Here is a 16350-nt window from a genome sequence, read left to right as displayed (position 1 = left end):
TGATTTTATCCTTGTGCTGCCTCTTGAACTCCTGATGCATAAATTAATGATATCAGCAAAATTCTCTTGGTAAATATCCCCTTTTCCCATGATATTCAATGTTTCAATCCACTGTTCTTTCATTCCTCTAATCAATGCAGTTTTCAACACGTTATCAGGCAGAGGTAGTGATGCATAGGGGGATCTCTGTAAATTATACTGGAAACGTTCTACGTATTCTTCTAAAGTTTCATTTGGTTTGGCCGTCATTTGGAAAATTTCATCTTTTAGCTCTCTCGACCTACAATAATCCTGATATTTTTTGAGAAAGGATTCTTTCATTTGCTCCCAGTTGTTTATGACTCCACCACCTAAACCCATGAACCATCTCAGAGCTGCTCCTTTTAAAGTGGAGGGGAACAGCTTTAATTTCTGGGGGTCAGTGGTGTAATCGTACCCTCTACATAGCACATCGAATTCAAATAAAAATGCATCGGGGTCTTCTGATGTAAGTCCATGAAATGTCGGGATGTGTTGAAGAGGTATTGCTTTCATGGGTGCATTTGCAGCAGAATCTACTATAGGATATTGCAATGTAGAAGTTTGAGTATTTGGCTGATTCTGCGCCATTGGATCAAATATGTGCCAATATCCTTCCGGAATTTCTAGGAGGGTGTTCCTAGGTTGAGAAGGGACGGCCTTGGGAGGAACAATTTTAATGACACTTCCCTTATATGGGATTTCTATCTGAGGGAATGGGGTGCCTTCAATGTTAACTTTGGCAGCGCTCCCCCTATCTGGGCTGTTTAACAATTGGATTATCCTAGAAGGAGACCTTGGTTCCTCTATTTCCCCTGTTTCCCCTTCTCCTTCACAAAGATTGCTTAAATTCCCTTCTTGCAGCCGTTCTGACACAGAATTTTCAATTTCTTGGAAGTCCTGTTCATCAGTCTGACTATGCACCTCAGCGTAGGCTCCAGATGGTGATGCTGTAGCCTGAAGGGAACTAGCAGGCTGCTTAGAATGAATCTTTCTGAGGCCTACTGACGGCTGAGATTCAGTTTTCTTATAGATTTCGTCTATGAAGGTTGTTCGGCCAAGGGTCACCGGTCCTTTGGCTTTTTCAGGTTTGACTGGAGGTTTGATATTCTTTTCTGGCTTTTTCTGCTTAGTCATGCACTCTAAAAACTACTAAATCCTATTCAACCAGCAATTCTGCTAAGAGAGCGGACGGTGGAGCAGGGCTTTTACATGCTCCGTACGCAGGTTCTTACCTTCCATTTTTAAAATCCAACTCCCCCCTAGCAGATTTGCGCACTACTCTGTAAAGGGAAAATGGCTATACTCCTCCCCGGCAACGGCACCAAAATGTAGAGCTATAACTAGGGTCTCTCCCACCGCTAATTATTCCACATTAATAAGTCAATCCAGGAACGTTTTGTTATTGCAAGGAGTAGCTCAATCCGAGGCTATTTGTCCGAGTAATGCTTAGTAGTACAGTGTTCAGAAGATTCAAAGGAAAACAGATGCTAAGCTGTAACTAAACTAACCCAAAAGATGGAATCACACAAAACAGTTGATCAGTCAAGGGTACAGAAGCAATAACCCACCCCTCTAGAAACTGATTAAAGAAGGGAAATTAGAGCATGGACTTATAGGTCTGGGAGCTAAGCAGCCTCTTGCTGAGGCTCACTACAGCCTTAGGCCTTCTCTCACACCAAAACAACAAAGGCAGGTAAATAAATCAGCGGAAAGTAAAATGGAACAGCAAAACGGAAATGGAACAACAGTAAATGGAACAGCGGTAAAATGGAACAGCAATAATCAAATGGAACAACAATCCTTAATGATTTATAGAACAACAACCATCACCTGTTCTACACTAATATAGCAATCTGAGAATATTGGATGATATAACTATGTTTCTAAACAGAATGACGCTACTCTCAAATCCCACAAATATTGTTTTACATAAATCCAATGACAGTAACATTCATACCAGCACTCTGTTATAGAAATGGCTGAATAAAGATACAATTCGACCATGTGTGAATCCAATTATACAGTGCAGAGTCCTTACATGGAAAAATCATTCATTCATTGAGCATAACAGAGCATAGCGTATCATATAAAGAATTTATCAGATTGCTAAGTAATAAAGATAAACAAACCACACACAAATCACCGTATAATGATACAAAAGCAAGTGTCCTTCGGAGCCGGGCCCTTAGCTGCCAATGGTACACCGCCTTAGATTACTCCAGACGCAGAGACAGAATAAACACCAAGTCTTTTATATTAATCGCATCCACAAAAGTATAACAAAATCAGGTCTCAGTGAGACTCAATGATTAAAGTTTGTTTTGGAACTGTAAAATTACAAAATCAGTCGTCCTCTTGCTTAATGATGCTGTGCCATTATATAAAAGAAATGACAGAGATATCTAGATAATCATAGATAAGTAAAGCAGCGATCCCTCAGGATCGAAGATCCTGAGGGATTCGCTAATCGTTCAATCTTTCTTGCGTTCACTGAGCCGGTACCGCGCATTCTTTTCCTGGACTATTCAATTCCGATTTTGCTTGATCGTGTCCGCATCCGGTTCCCCACTGGAGGAACAACAGTTATTTTTCCTCTGCTTCTCGCTTTTGGACGGGAACTCCTTGCTCGCACGTCTTCCTGCATAGAAAACGTCAATTATTAGCACTTGAGCTTCCTTTGCCTATTTTTGCACATTTTATCAAAATCCTTTATCTTCTTTGAATTCCTAATGCAGAAAAGGTTACAATTATTATTGAAAAACCACTAGATTGCTTGTCAAAAGCATACCTTCCAAGTGCTCCACAACAGGGACCACATGCGGACATATGCAATCATTTGTCAATTCATGGGATTATTTCCCATTGAAAAAGCTTTGTAGACATGGATTAAATACCACTGGAAACCAAAAGGAAGTATAGACCTACATCTTGGGTCAAAGGGATTCTTTACTATGGTCTTCACAAATATTGAAGATAAAGACAGAGTGTCTGAAGGAGGGCCCTACTTCTATGCAGTAGCAGGCCTCTATATGCGGCCATGGATTATGAATTTTGTCCTGAAGCGTGAGACTTTTAATTCAGTCTCGGTTTGGGTAAGACTCTACTCTCTACCTCTTTATTATTGGCAAACTGAATCGTTAGCGGCCATTGGTAATAAATTAGGGTGTTTTGTCAAAGCTTCTGAGGCCACCAGAAGGGGAAAATATACTTCCTTTGCAAGAATATGGGTGGAGATGGATCTCTCTGGAGCTCTTCTGGATGAGGTAATATTAGAAGTTTCTGATGAAGAATGGGTGCAAATAGTAGATTATGAGCATATTCGCTTTAGATTTCGAAAATGCCATGAGCATGGGAACCTATTCAGAGATTGCCCTCTTAGTAAAACAGAGGAAAAAAGTAAAGCTAATACAATGAAAGACACTGAAAGCTTTCATAAAGTGGCACACAGAGGAAAAGGGGGCCAAAGAAACGCCAACATGAAGGGAAAAAGGCCAGTCAAAATAGGTTCCAAGTACTTGAAGAAGATGAAGTGATAACAAAAGCAGATCAGGCAATGGGAGGAAATCTAGGGGAGAAAGAGAAAGAAGAAGACCGTGAACAAACACAAGAGAGTAATAAATATAAAGAGACTATGATGAGCGATGTAGAACTAGAGATGGACCAGGATATGACCCAGAGTGAGATGGAAATGGAGGACCACAAGCTACAGGAGATTCTTGACAGAGAACACCTAGATCTGGAAGGGTTCTGGAAACAGGGAACCAATGAGGAGTAGACTCGTTACCTCAAGAAGAGTTCAACAGAGTACAACAATTGTTCATATGGAAAACTCAGGCTAATGGGCTGAAGAGGAAAAATAAAAATGGAAGGCAGAGTTATGAAGGTGTGAAAGCAATGAAAACCACACCAGGATTAACACCTAGGAACCCAAGAAAAAAAAGAGGCAGGAAAAAGAAGAACGAGCTATTGATGGAATGTGGAAAGTTAATGATAGGCTTATGTAAGATGAATGATCTAACTAGCTACTCCTTTACAAACATTTAATAATGAAGTTTACATCTTGGAATACTAGGGGTCTAGGTAGTAAAAGAAAACAAAGACTACTTAGCAATAGAATGAAACAAGCAGTTCTGGATATGATCTTTATCCAGGAAACTAAATGTTCCATTCAAAAGATAAAACAAATACATAGCAAATGGCTTAATTGATTTGATTTTCTAGAAGTCAAAGAAGAGAATACAGTAGGAGACATACTCACTCTTTGGAACCCCCAAAAGATTGGCATAATAGATGCTGAGGCATCTAGGAATTATTTATCAGTGGTTATTCAGCCTGTGGGTGATAAGGATACCTATCTGGTCACGAATGTTTATGGCCCTCAAAGAATGGATGATAAACTCAAGTTTCTAGATTCTCTTATGGATCTCAGAGATAGACATGCAGGAATACCTTGGATTATGGGGGGGGGACTTCAACATGATCAGATCACTTTCGGAAAAAAAGGGGGAACCAGAACTCTAAGCAAAGACTCTTTAGCATTTCAGACTTTTATAGATAATATGAAGCTAGTTGACACTGATACGAGCAATGGTATTTTTACTTGGAACAATAAAAGAGGAGGAGAGTCTCATGTAGCCTCAAAGTTAGATAGATTCATCATCTCAGAGGACCTTATGCTCATTGACAGGGAAATGATATCTAGAGTTCTACCCTTTGGAGGCTTAGATCACTGGCTGGTTCAACTGGAGGTTCAGGGTATTGGTACCCCCAGGAATAGACCTTTCAGATTTGAGAATATCTGGCTCACCCACCCAGATTTCATCAGCAAAATTGAAAATTGGTGGTCAGAAGATTTGCAGATTCAGGGTACTAGAATGTTCCTTCTACACAAAAGACTCAAGCACATCAAGCTCAGGCTCAAAGAATGGAACAAGAATGAATTTGGAAATATTTTCGTAGCAAAAAAATCTGTTGAAGATAAAATGTAGGAACTCAATCAAGCCCTTATCACGGATGGCTTTGACAAAGTCAGAAGTGATCAAGTAGACAAACATCATCAAGATTGGGAGAATTTGTGTAAACAAGAGGAAATATTTTGGAGACAAAAATCTAGAGTTCAATGGCTAAAAGAAGGAGAGTGAAACACGAGATTTTTCCACAGATCCACCATGGCGAATAGAGCTCACAATAGGATCTCGTCGATCAAGAATGAGGAAGGAAATCTTATGAACTCCCATGAGGATATAGAGGCTGTGTTAGTTCAGCATTTTCGAGGTATAGCAAAGGAAACCATTTCAGATAGAGAGCATTTTGTCAGGGACCTAACAAGACATATACCTAGGCTGGTGTCTAGAGAGGATAACTTCAACCTTAATAGGCCAGTGACTGAAGAGGAGGTTAGTGAGGTCCTGTTGATGCCTCGAAAATCGTTGTATCAAAATTGGGGGATAACCACCCGGTCCAGACCTTGATACAGCTCCTTTTCCGTTTGGAATGGTGGCTCCGACTGGGGATAATGGGACCAGCTTCCCAGTAATGAATAAAAAGGGTGGATGAATGATTGATTGTCTAATCTAATGATAGGCGAATAACTTAATCTATCAGCAAAATAAAAGAACTACTACTAATCCCGGGAACTATTGTACTTTGAAATGTAGCGCTTGATGATCAATGTCTATTGACAGGCATATAGATGACTCTATCTAATAGACATGGACATTTATTCATTCAAGGATTACTTTGCTTAAATAGTTAAACAAAGTGATTAACATAATATTGCTACATTTATCATTTATATCATCGATACATATATGATCAAAAGAAAAGCATACTATAAACATCCAATAGTGGAGGGAATAAAGAATGCTGTTAAAACACATACATATATCTGATAATAGCAAAGGCGATCAAATGACAATTCATATAAAAAGAATGAATTCAGACATAGATAATAGTACCATATGAGCTGCTAGTCACTCCCAATATCAATCGCTATTTGAGATTCTTCTTTCCATGCAGAAATACTTTCAAACAAAGACAATAGTGCACATTCGCATAAAAGCTTCTTTGTCAAAATCAGAATAATTGGTCCAGTTTTATAAAAGAATATGCCTGAAGTACAGTAGTGTAGCTTCAGGCTTTAAGTCATGTACAAAACTTACAACCCTTTCCAAATAGAATGAAAGGGTCTATAAATACTTAATTAAGCTAACTATCTATGAAATTGAAATCCTACTTAATTGGTATCAACTGATCTTGAATATCTCCTTCTCAGCAATTTGGCAGTCGGCGGCATGAATAATCATGTAGGCTATTTGCCTTTAAACCTGAGCTGACATATCGCAAGCATTGGCTCCACTTCGGGCGGTCTGTTGAGGCGAGAGTTGAGTTGGGCGGCATAGGTGGCATCCTCAATATCGGGAATAATATACCCGATTGCATCTGTAAGGCATTTGAGGGCGGCTCTCTGGCTGTGTGGTTTGACTAAGAAGAGCCAATAGGCGTCCCATGTTAAACTGTTAATTCCTGCGATTAATCTCCCATTTTTCTCTAGTTCCAGATAACATGACTGCTCCAATGTTTTCGCCGCTGTCAATTTACCTGGAGTGCATTGGGAAATCATGTTAGACAAGTAGAGAGTATTATTAACCAATTCAACCAAATTACTTGTGGTTGATTTGCATCTTGAAATTGCCCTCTCTGCTTTCATTAACTAGGACTGCCATTCTGTAAATAATATTTCCTTATGTGATTCTAAAATCTTTGGTAAATTAGCCGCCTGTCCCTGATTGGTATCTTGCCACTCAAGAAAATCAGTTAATGTTTCATCGGCTATATCCAAGTATGTTCTAGCTTTTTCTGATTTTTTACTTATTGATGTCATCAAATCGCATAATGGTTCCGCCTAGGCGATTTGTTGACATAAAAGCTTGATTTGTGTTATTAATGCCTTATTTATCTGTAATGCTTCTACTTTGAATTCGGCTATCTATGGAAGATTCTTTGTTTTCTCTAGCTAGGCTGATAGTTGAGCAATCTGCTCATCTTTTGACTTCAACATTTGTTCATTCGCTGCCTTCAGTTGTGCCAATGCCTCAGACAACTCTTTCTGCTTTTGGACTGCGCTGTGATCAATCCTCTGTTTCTCTTCCTGCAATTGTTGAGTTAATTGATTAGTTATTTGTTGTTGTGTTAACAATTGTCGTTCTGCCTGCTTCGCCTTCTGCTGTGCTTCTGATAGTTGTGCTTGCAATAAAAAGATCTCCTGGTCTTTTGTTTTTAATAAAAGACTCACCTCTGATGCCTTATCTATTGTTGCTACCGAATAGGCTCCAGCATATTGTGATAGTTTTGTTAGGTCGTTAGAGGGGTAAAATTCCTCCTTCCAAACCACATTGCCCATCACCGTTTATTCTGGGAATAGGGAAGGTTGATCAGTCCTTCTCCTCTTCCTCTATCGTTTCACCACAGCTTTGTCTCTTGGGCTATAGAAGACATCCAAGGGAGGAATTTCTTCTATTTGCAAAATAATCTGATCGGAGGGATCCTTTGGGATTATCTCTACTTCTTTCGAACTGGGTAGGCCGCTGGTTCCACTTTGAACCTGTTTTGAAGTGGTCTCTTGTGTGTTTGCTGCTTTTGATGTCTCGGTATCTTTAGAGCATTCAAGATTACTGATAATTGAATCGAATTGCTGCCATTCCTGGAGCAATTTCGGGTCAATTTGAGCATCTACATTCACATCTATATTGCTCTTTTCCTGTTCTTTCGTCTGGGTTTCCTCTTGTCTTTTCATATGCACTTCCTCCTATTCTTTTGATGTAACCGGAGGTTCCTTAGTATGTCGTTGTTCAGGCTCACTTGGTTCTGTTACTGGGGTTGTTGCTAGCAGATCTAGAGGTAGAGTTTGCAACCTCTGTTCTCTAAGTCTGTTGAATTCAACTAACCCTTCATCTTTGTATTCCATTATGGCCAATGATCTAAATTGGGACATTGACTCAGCTGAGGAGAACAGGTCATCAAACTTATCCTCTTTATGGTCAAACTTTGTCAATTTGGCCTATTCAAGTGCATTATAGGCGACTTTGTTGGGATCAAATCGCCTATTAGGGAGAGTTGCTAGAGTTAATGACTTCATCTTTGTAGATTCTTTCTCTGCATGTTTGAAATCATGCAAAGTGTAGACACCACATCTCAGAGGAAAAGAGGGCCAGACCTGCTTCTTATTTTTCTTCACAGTTTGTGTAACTCCTTCAGAAATAATCTGATAGGCTATCTCCCTCGCCAACAGTTTATCAGGTATGTACAAAGGAAGGACATGAGGTTCAGCTTGGCTGCCGAAAATTCTTATATAAGTAAATTTTTCCTCTCCAAACCACCTTCCTATTGATGTCAAATCAATCCCTGCTTGATAAGAAATCTTGGGAGCAGGTTTATCAAAAATAGAGTAATGAATGGGTAACATAAAGCCATTGCAGACTTGGTATAAATGGTGCTTATAGGAAGTTTTCCACAATTTCTGATGGTATATGTGAATAGGCATGGAGTCTTGTGAAGTCCACCTCCAGCCGAGCACGGGAAATTCAGAATTAAAACACAGGGTGTCTAGTATATAAGCATTGTAGTAGAATGGGGGAATAAGCCTTTCAGTGACGCGGGTTTTGGTTCTAAAATCAAGAACTGCTGTTGCTAGCTTATCTGACAGTATAGTTGCCCAATCCATTATTTCACTATTACACGCCGCTTCCATCAAGGGAACCATTTCCATAGTGAAATTAGCGGAATCGTGCAACCCCCACAATCTACACATCATTATCCCAGCATAACAATAAGGAGAACATAGGGAATCAACAGAGTACTTACCGGAAGATTCATGCTTGTGTTTTGCCAGATTTTGCCTCCAATCCCGAATGGGTTCAGATTCAGTTTCGTTCTCATTTCGGAATTTCTCCAGAAATGCCTTGTTGTACTTCTTCTCTGGCGTAGGCAAATGATACATTTGCCTCAAATCATTAGCCTGAAATGAACCGAAGATTCTCCCATCTCTGGTGCAGAAGGTTCTTTCTGTGATTGGGATTTCCTCAATTTCCCACCTCACTACATCCGTATATGGGAGAATTTGTTCCCGAGCTGCTATCCGATGAAGGAAAGAGTCGGCTAAGTCCTTTAAAGTAGCATCAAATTTTCGATTGGTATCTGCTGTGGCTTGTACTGCTGTCACCTCTGGTCCTTCGGCCTCAATCAAATTATAGGTACTTTGCCAAGTAGTTCTGCCGAGTCCTGAACATGTAGTATCAGATATCAACCTTTTCTTTTTAGTTCCTGGATCAGCGACGGGTTGTCCTGGGGCCGGTGAAGCGGAAGCGATTGCATTTTTCTTAGACTTCTTCCCGTTCTGCTTGAATCTATTACTTCGGAAGAGTTCTGCACAGGGGTGAAAATGAACGTAATACAGAGAATTGTTAGCGAAAACCAAATACGAGCGAGATATATTGATCAATGCACGATGAAGGATTAACTTAAAGTGGCCGCAGATACAATCTGTGAAAAGATTTTTAAGCTTACTATTTCATTAAATGGTCGTTAAAACCTGCCAATCCTTTAAATGCCCATCATATCGTTTTATTGGCCGAATGATTTGTTTAAGCATGCCTTGGATGTTTTGGCGGTTGAGCGCAGGTGAATCACTGTTTGGAAGATAAGGCCTTTAATACGAATTAATCGTAATATCCCCGCTTTAACAATTCCTGAAGTTCGTGCTTTTGGCTTTATCGCAATCGGGCGTCGGGGGAAAGCTTAAATCGTTATATTGGTTCCTTTTGGAATCCTCGATCGCCGATAGTGATATCGCATCGCATCGGGAGTATTAAATGGGCACTTTGAAAAGCATGCATGGTACATCCCCGATCGCCGATAGCGATATTGCATCGCATCAGAGCGAAAGGGACTTTATCGCATCGCATCGGAGCGAAAGGCACTTTTGTTATGGTAACTTATAATTGCCGATATCCGATAGCCTATTGCATGTTGTCACGTCGGAGTAAACCAATGGGTCTTTAAATTATGCCTCCTTTGTCATTGCGACATGTGATCTTGCGATCGCTTTATCGCAATGATAAAAGTTTAATTATTTATATTATAAGACCAAAAAAATTGGTTTATCAAAAAGGTTTTATAATGTTTTCATTTTGTTTTCGGACCTTTTTGAATAATACAAAGTTGATACCAATTAATATAAAAAGGGACCCATTTCATATTATAGTTTTGTGCATAAAAATGATATGAAATGGGGAGTTGTTGTAGAGCACAGCAGGTACTCAAAGAAATTCATAATGGAAAAGCACCAGGCCTTGATGGTTTCAATGTGGATTTCTTTAAATCTTGCTGGAATATTGTTAAACAGGACATTCTGAATGTAGTGGAAGATTCCAGGATGAATAGAACTATTTTGAAGGTGCTGAACACCTCCTTCATCTCCCTGATCCCTAAATAGGACAATGCTCAAACTCTTGACAGGTTTAGACCCATAGCTTTATGCAATGTGGTTTACAAGATTATATCTAAGGTTTTGGCCAATACTCAAACCTCTTCTTCCTACACTAGTCTCTTTGAAGCAATTTGGTTATGTGGAAGGAAGACAAATTATCAATAACATCATTCAAGCACATGAGGTGGTGAAGTCATTGACTAGCAATAGGAAGGTTGGAATGATCATGCAATTGGATTTGGCTAAAGCTTATGATAAGTTGAAGTGGACCTACATCAGGAAAGTTTTATTTCCTTTGGGTTTGACCATAACTGGGTCGGATGGGTCATTTCCTGGTAAATTCCTCCAAATTATCAATTTTGGTTAATTGTTCTCCTTCCAAGACTTTTATTCCTTCAAGAGGCCTCAGGCAGGGAGAACCGCTCTCTCCCTTTCTCTTCATCCTTATGATAGAAGGACTTGGTTGATCTATCAAGCATGCTAAAGAAGTTGGTAAGATTAAGGGTCTACAATTATCTGAGAATGGACAGGCGTTGATTCATCAACAATTTGTTGATGATACCACGTTGCAAGGAATCCCCATGGTTAGAGAAGCTCTAGCGTATAAACAAATCTTGAATGACTTCACCATGGCTACAGGTATGGAAGTTAATCTCACCAAATCTATATTTTTTTTCTTTAACACCAATATTGCTCTTCAGAGGAATATCTCTAGAATTCTAGGCTTTCAAAGGAATTCCCTCCCTTCTAAATATTTGGGAGCTCCTCTCACTGCTAAACCTCTGCACAAGAGCATATGGGAGCCAGTGATTAATAGATGCAGGATAAAATCAGGAAATGGACTATTAGATCTTTGAACTTGGCTAGTAGGTTGGTGCTAACAAAATCTGTTCTTCAACCAATCCCAGTTTTCATGCTTTCAGCACTCCCAACACCAAAAGGGGTCTTGCATCAATTTAGAACCATCCAAAGAGACTTTCTTTGGGGTAAGGGGGAGGAAAAAAATAAATGGGCCTTAGTATCCTGGGAACAAATATGTAAACCCAAAATCCATGGGGGTCTTGGATTGGATGATTTGGAGATTCTTCGCAACGTTTTAGGGGCTAAACTATGATGGCGTTGGGTAAAAGATCCAAGGGCCCAGTGGGATAGTATCTGGAAAGAAAAGTATGCCAACTCTTGGCAAAATAATGACCACATAAGGATGTCTGGAAGTATAAAGGGCTCATACATCTGGAATAAGGCTTGGGAGAACAGAGGCTTAGTACAAAAATACAGCTTCTGGGAAGTCAGAGAGGGAGATCTAGCTTTATTTTGGGAGGATAAATGGAAATAGGAAACTATATTGTTAAAAGAGGATCTTTTGGAACTCAAGAATGAGACAGACACTCATGGGTTATCTAAAGTAAAAGATTTTGGGGACCATACTAATAGTGCAGGAAAATGGAGAACCTGGAGGAACATTGATTATAGGGATGACAACCCCTTGAGAGCAAAAGCAGAGGCACTTAGGAAAATGTTGGAACAAAGGAAGATTTTAGTGACAGGGGGGCAGGACTAGCTTAGATGGGGCAACAATAATGAGGGCACCTTTAATCTTAAGGAGGCAAAACACATTCTCCTTGAGCTAGATTCCTATGTTTTGGATAGGATTTGGCAGCACCTATGGAGGCATCAAGGTTGGATGAAGATTAAACTCTTCATGTGGCTGGTTTATCATAAGAAAATTTTGACTTGGGATAACATTAGGAAGAGGGGTGTTTTGGGGCCTTCCAAATGCCAGCTCTGTGAAGCCCAAGAGGAGACAATGGAACATCTTCTCAATAGTTTCATTTTCACCTCCAGGTTGTGGGATACATTCGCCATCATTTTCCAACAGACCGACAGGGAGAAAGGGAGTATTATCAATACCCTAAACAATTGGAGAAGAAACTTTTATAATCATGAATTTATGGGATCAGCTTGGGCTCTTAGGCCAAGATTCATTATATGGAATGTCTGGAAAGAAAGGAACAAGAGAATCTTCAAAAATGAAAAGAATCCCTCCCAACACCTGTTTGAGCAGATCTTAAAACAGCTTAAGGAGACGGTAAGCACTACTGTGCGAAATCCCCCTAAGAATCCACCCTCAGAAGCTGAAATGCAGATTCTCAGTCTGTTGGGTATGCAGGGGCTTATTCCTCAAGGCCTGGATAGGAAGGTAATTAGAATGGATACTGAGAAGGATTTTTGGCATCCTCCCCCTCAGGGTTTTCTGAAATACAACATTGATGGGGCTTCAAAAGGCAATCCGGGAACAACTAGCTTTGGAGGGGCGTTAAGGGATGAAGATGGAAATATTCTTTTCATCTTCCACTGCCATTTAGGTAAAGCCACTAACAAAATGGCAGAATTAATGGCTCTAGATCAATGTTTAGATTTTCTAAAGGAAGATAACTTCCAAAATGTGATTGTCGAAGTTGATTTAGAGTTAATCATTAACTCGGTTAAGAGAATTAGCTATGGCACGGTGCTGGAAAAAGTCTCAAAACACTGGAGGCTGATCCAGGTTTTCCAAAGAATTCAAAGTCACCTCCAAGGCCTTCGCATAGTAAGTTTTACCCATGTACAAAGAACGACCAATAAACTGGTGGATATTCTAGCCAATCAAGGAGTGATTTGTACCAAAAGCAGGGTCTTGATGGGTTGGCAAGAGATGCCTCAGAATATATTAAAGGCACATTGTCACGACCAAGCGGATGAAGACAGGGAGGTGTTTCGATACAGAGCCATGGAGGCGAGTTCTAGATGATTTGGTTTCTTTATGATTGGCTATTTTTTTCACAGTCTAGTTTTGGGTGGGATGCAGGCCGCTATCGGCCTCAGCAACCCTGGTAAACACAAACTCAGAGACTACTGGTGGATGCTGTGCAGCTGTCTCAGTTCAGCGGATGGTCGACTGGAGGGAAGGAGTAGCAACTCTCATGGGTTCATGTACAGGTGTAGAAGAGATGGTAAGAGGGGCCAGAATCCTGGCTTTCTCGGTGGCCGTAATACCCCCAATTTTCTCTCTCTGGAAGCAAAACCGCTCCCTTGGTGGTATTCGGTTTATCGCAGGCCTCTCAAGGAGGAAGCAGTATTTCTGAATTGTCAGTGATTCCATTCATCAACCTACACATCACATAGAGGTGGGAGTGAATACTGCCTTCATCGGGTGCTAATGTTCGGGGCTTTAGACCTGTGCAATATGATCCTCTGCTGTCAGATTTTGCAAGGTGAATCTACGGTCAGGATCGATCGTGCATGTTGGTGGGTCCTGGGTGTTAAGCGTCGGGCATCTTTGTACTGCGATATCTTCCTCTGTCGTTGGATCAGGCAAGGAAAATGAATGGTTGTGATTAAAGATGCAAGTCCAGTTGTTCATTTTCATGGTGGGAATCAAGGATTTACGCACGTTCTTCTAATTGCTCGGACTTTGCATTTTTGGTTGTTTGTTGGGTTTTTGAGGTTATGTTTGTAAGGTTAGGGGTTTTTGGGGACTATATTTTCATTGTTCCACAGTTCTTTGTGGAATTTGTATTTATGTTTTAATGAAATAGAAGGTATGACTCTTTCTTCAACAAAAAAATTAATATTATTTTTCAAGAACTAGTAATATTTGGTTTTAATAAATTAATATAAATATTATTTTTCAAAAACTAGCCATTACTTAATAATATTTGTTTTTAATATATTAATAAATTAATATTATAATTTAAACATTATTGTTCAAATATAGCGTTACTTGAAATTATGTCTCTACATTGCTCTTTATTTAACCATTTGCGATGGTCTGCCTCTTCATCTGGTCCTGATGATGAACCAAACTTGTTTGTTCAAAACGTGTTGGCCAAAAAATTCTCTCATGTGATTTCTATTGAAAGACTTTGTTTAATATACATCTTGATCAATTATTGTGTTTGTAAAATGTGTCTCAATCCTTTAACCAACTTTCAATGTTTTTTTTTTAAAATAAATTACATACTTACTATTACTTCATATCTAGAGGCCTCTAAGCTCATGGTTTCATGCATAAGAGGACTCACATAATACATTGGTTCTTCGCATGCACTTAAAACTACCTTAGAGCAGTGATGCAACTAGAATTGCTAACTATAATTATACCCAATAACCATCATAACCTATATTCTGTTACTAATGCCATATTCCATAAAAAATAATAGATGCTATATTCTCTTATTCACCATTACAATATAAAATATTAAAAATCAAAATTTATCCAAAAAAAAAATCACCGACTTACAACCAAAGATTCCAAAAGAAATAATAATTAAAAAACAATATTTAAAATTAAAAATATTGATATTAATATCATTAAATATTAATTTTTAGAGACAAAATTGAACTAACTAACATTATTATATATTAATTTTATACAACCATTTTTTTCCTTTACGTATAATCTACATTATATCATTCTATATATTAAATTATAATTTTAAATTAATTTATTATTATAGTATATTGTTATGCCCAACATTTCAATAACCAAAAAAAATTATACACGCACACAAGGTTAATCAATATTAAATCATCAACATATAATATATAATTATCATATTACTTTAGAATATGTGCATTAATTATTTTTTTTACATCAACCATGTATGTTGAGAACCCAGTTGTATAAGTTAGTTGAGAATAGTTCACCTTTCATTGAATAATGATATGATTGCTAACCTGCATGGTGACTAGATACCAACTCATACGGGGTTACTTCAGCGCTGGTTAACCAAGGTTGTCATTGAACTCTCTAGAATCCATCTCAATCCTCCACTTATCATTACAGATCTTGAACTTGGCAATCTAATCAATGATTGTCATTGCAACCCTAGGATCAATGGTGTAGAAGAAAAGAGGGTCATTGAGGTAACAGAAACCCTCCTTTGGTGCTGCAAAGGGGTCATTCAGTCTTTTCCGCTTTGGCGAAAATGAGATTTGCAACATCATTGGTCACTTGAGATTCTATGCATTAGGTAGGCATCCTCCTTTTCTCAGTATACTCCTGATTGAGTTTCTTGGTTGGGTCACTAGTAAATCCTTCTATTTGGCACATTTCTATGCTAATTACTCTTCTGTCTCCACAACTCTATTGTGAAATTGTATGGGCACTATCTTGGTCACTTTCCTCAGTTAAGGTTGGTTATCCTAGGCTTCCCTTAGCTCTGATTGGGTACAAAACCCATGCTCGATGCCCTTCACCTTCTTTTATCAATTATTGGCTTGTAAGGTTATCAATCATTACTACAACTTTCATTTATCATCTGGTTTGGTCTAGTGATGAAATTTTCATGGGGTTTATTATTGGTGACCCATGTATGTTTATGAGTAATTCATTCAATATTTTCTTTTATTTTGGTTTGTCAACATGTTGTGCTATACAACAACCCCCCCATTTCAAAAGTTTTCTTCAAAACTTTAATTAAAAATGGGCCCCCTTTTTAAGAATTAGTTAAATTCAATAATTCAATAATAATCACAATCTTGGATTTAATCACATAACACATGTAAATCCTTATCAAAAGGTCCGATCCGATAGAAATAGTATCCAAAACCTTTTGTAAAACAAATGTAATATAATATGTCATATCCTTTATTAGTGAGACACTCTCATAAGCAGATCTTCAATGTGATAATGCTATCGGAGATCGCAAATCGCAAAGTTGAACAAAGAAGCATCCCAAAGGTCTATACCAAACCCCTGATGTGATAACACAATCACAATCGGCCATCACACATACCATGTGACACATAGCAAAAGCCCCTTTCGAATTCACCGATGCGATATCATAAAGGAAAGTGTG

This window comes from Pinus tabuliformis, chromosome 3_1 (genome assembly GCF_031772625.1).
Source record: "Pinus tabuliformis cultivar Carrire ecotype Pingquan chromosome 3_1, CPIR1, whole genome shotgun sequence".
NCBI lineage: Eukaryota > Viridiplantae > Streptophyta > Pinopsida > Pinales > Pinaceae > Pinus > Pinus tabuliformis.
This window is presented reverse-complemented; position numbering follows the sequence as displayed.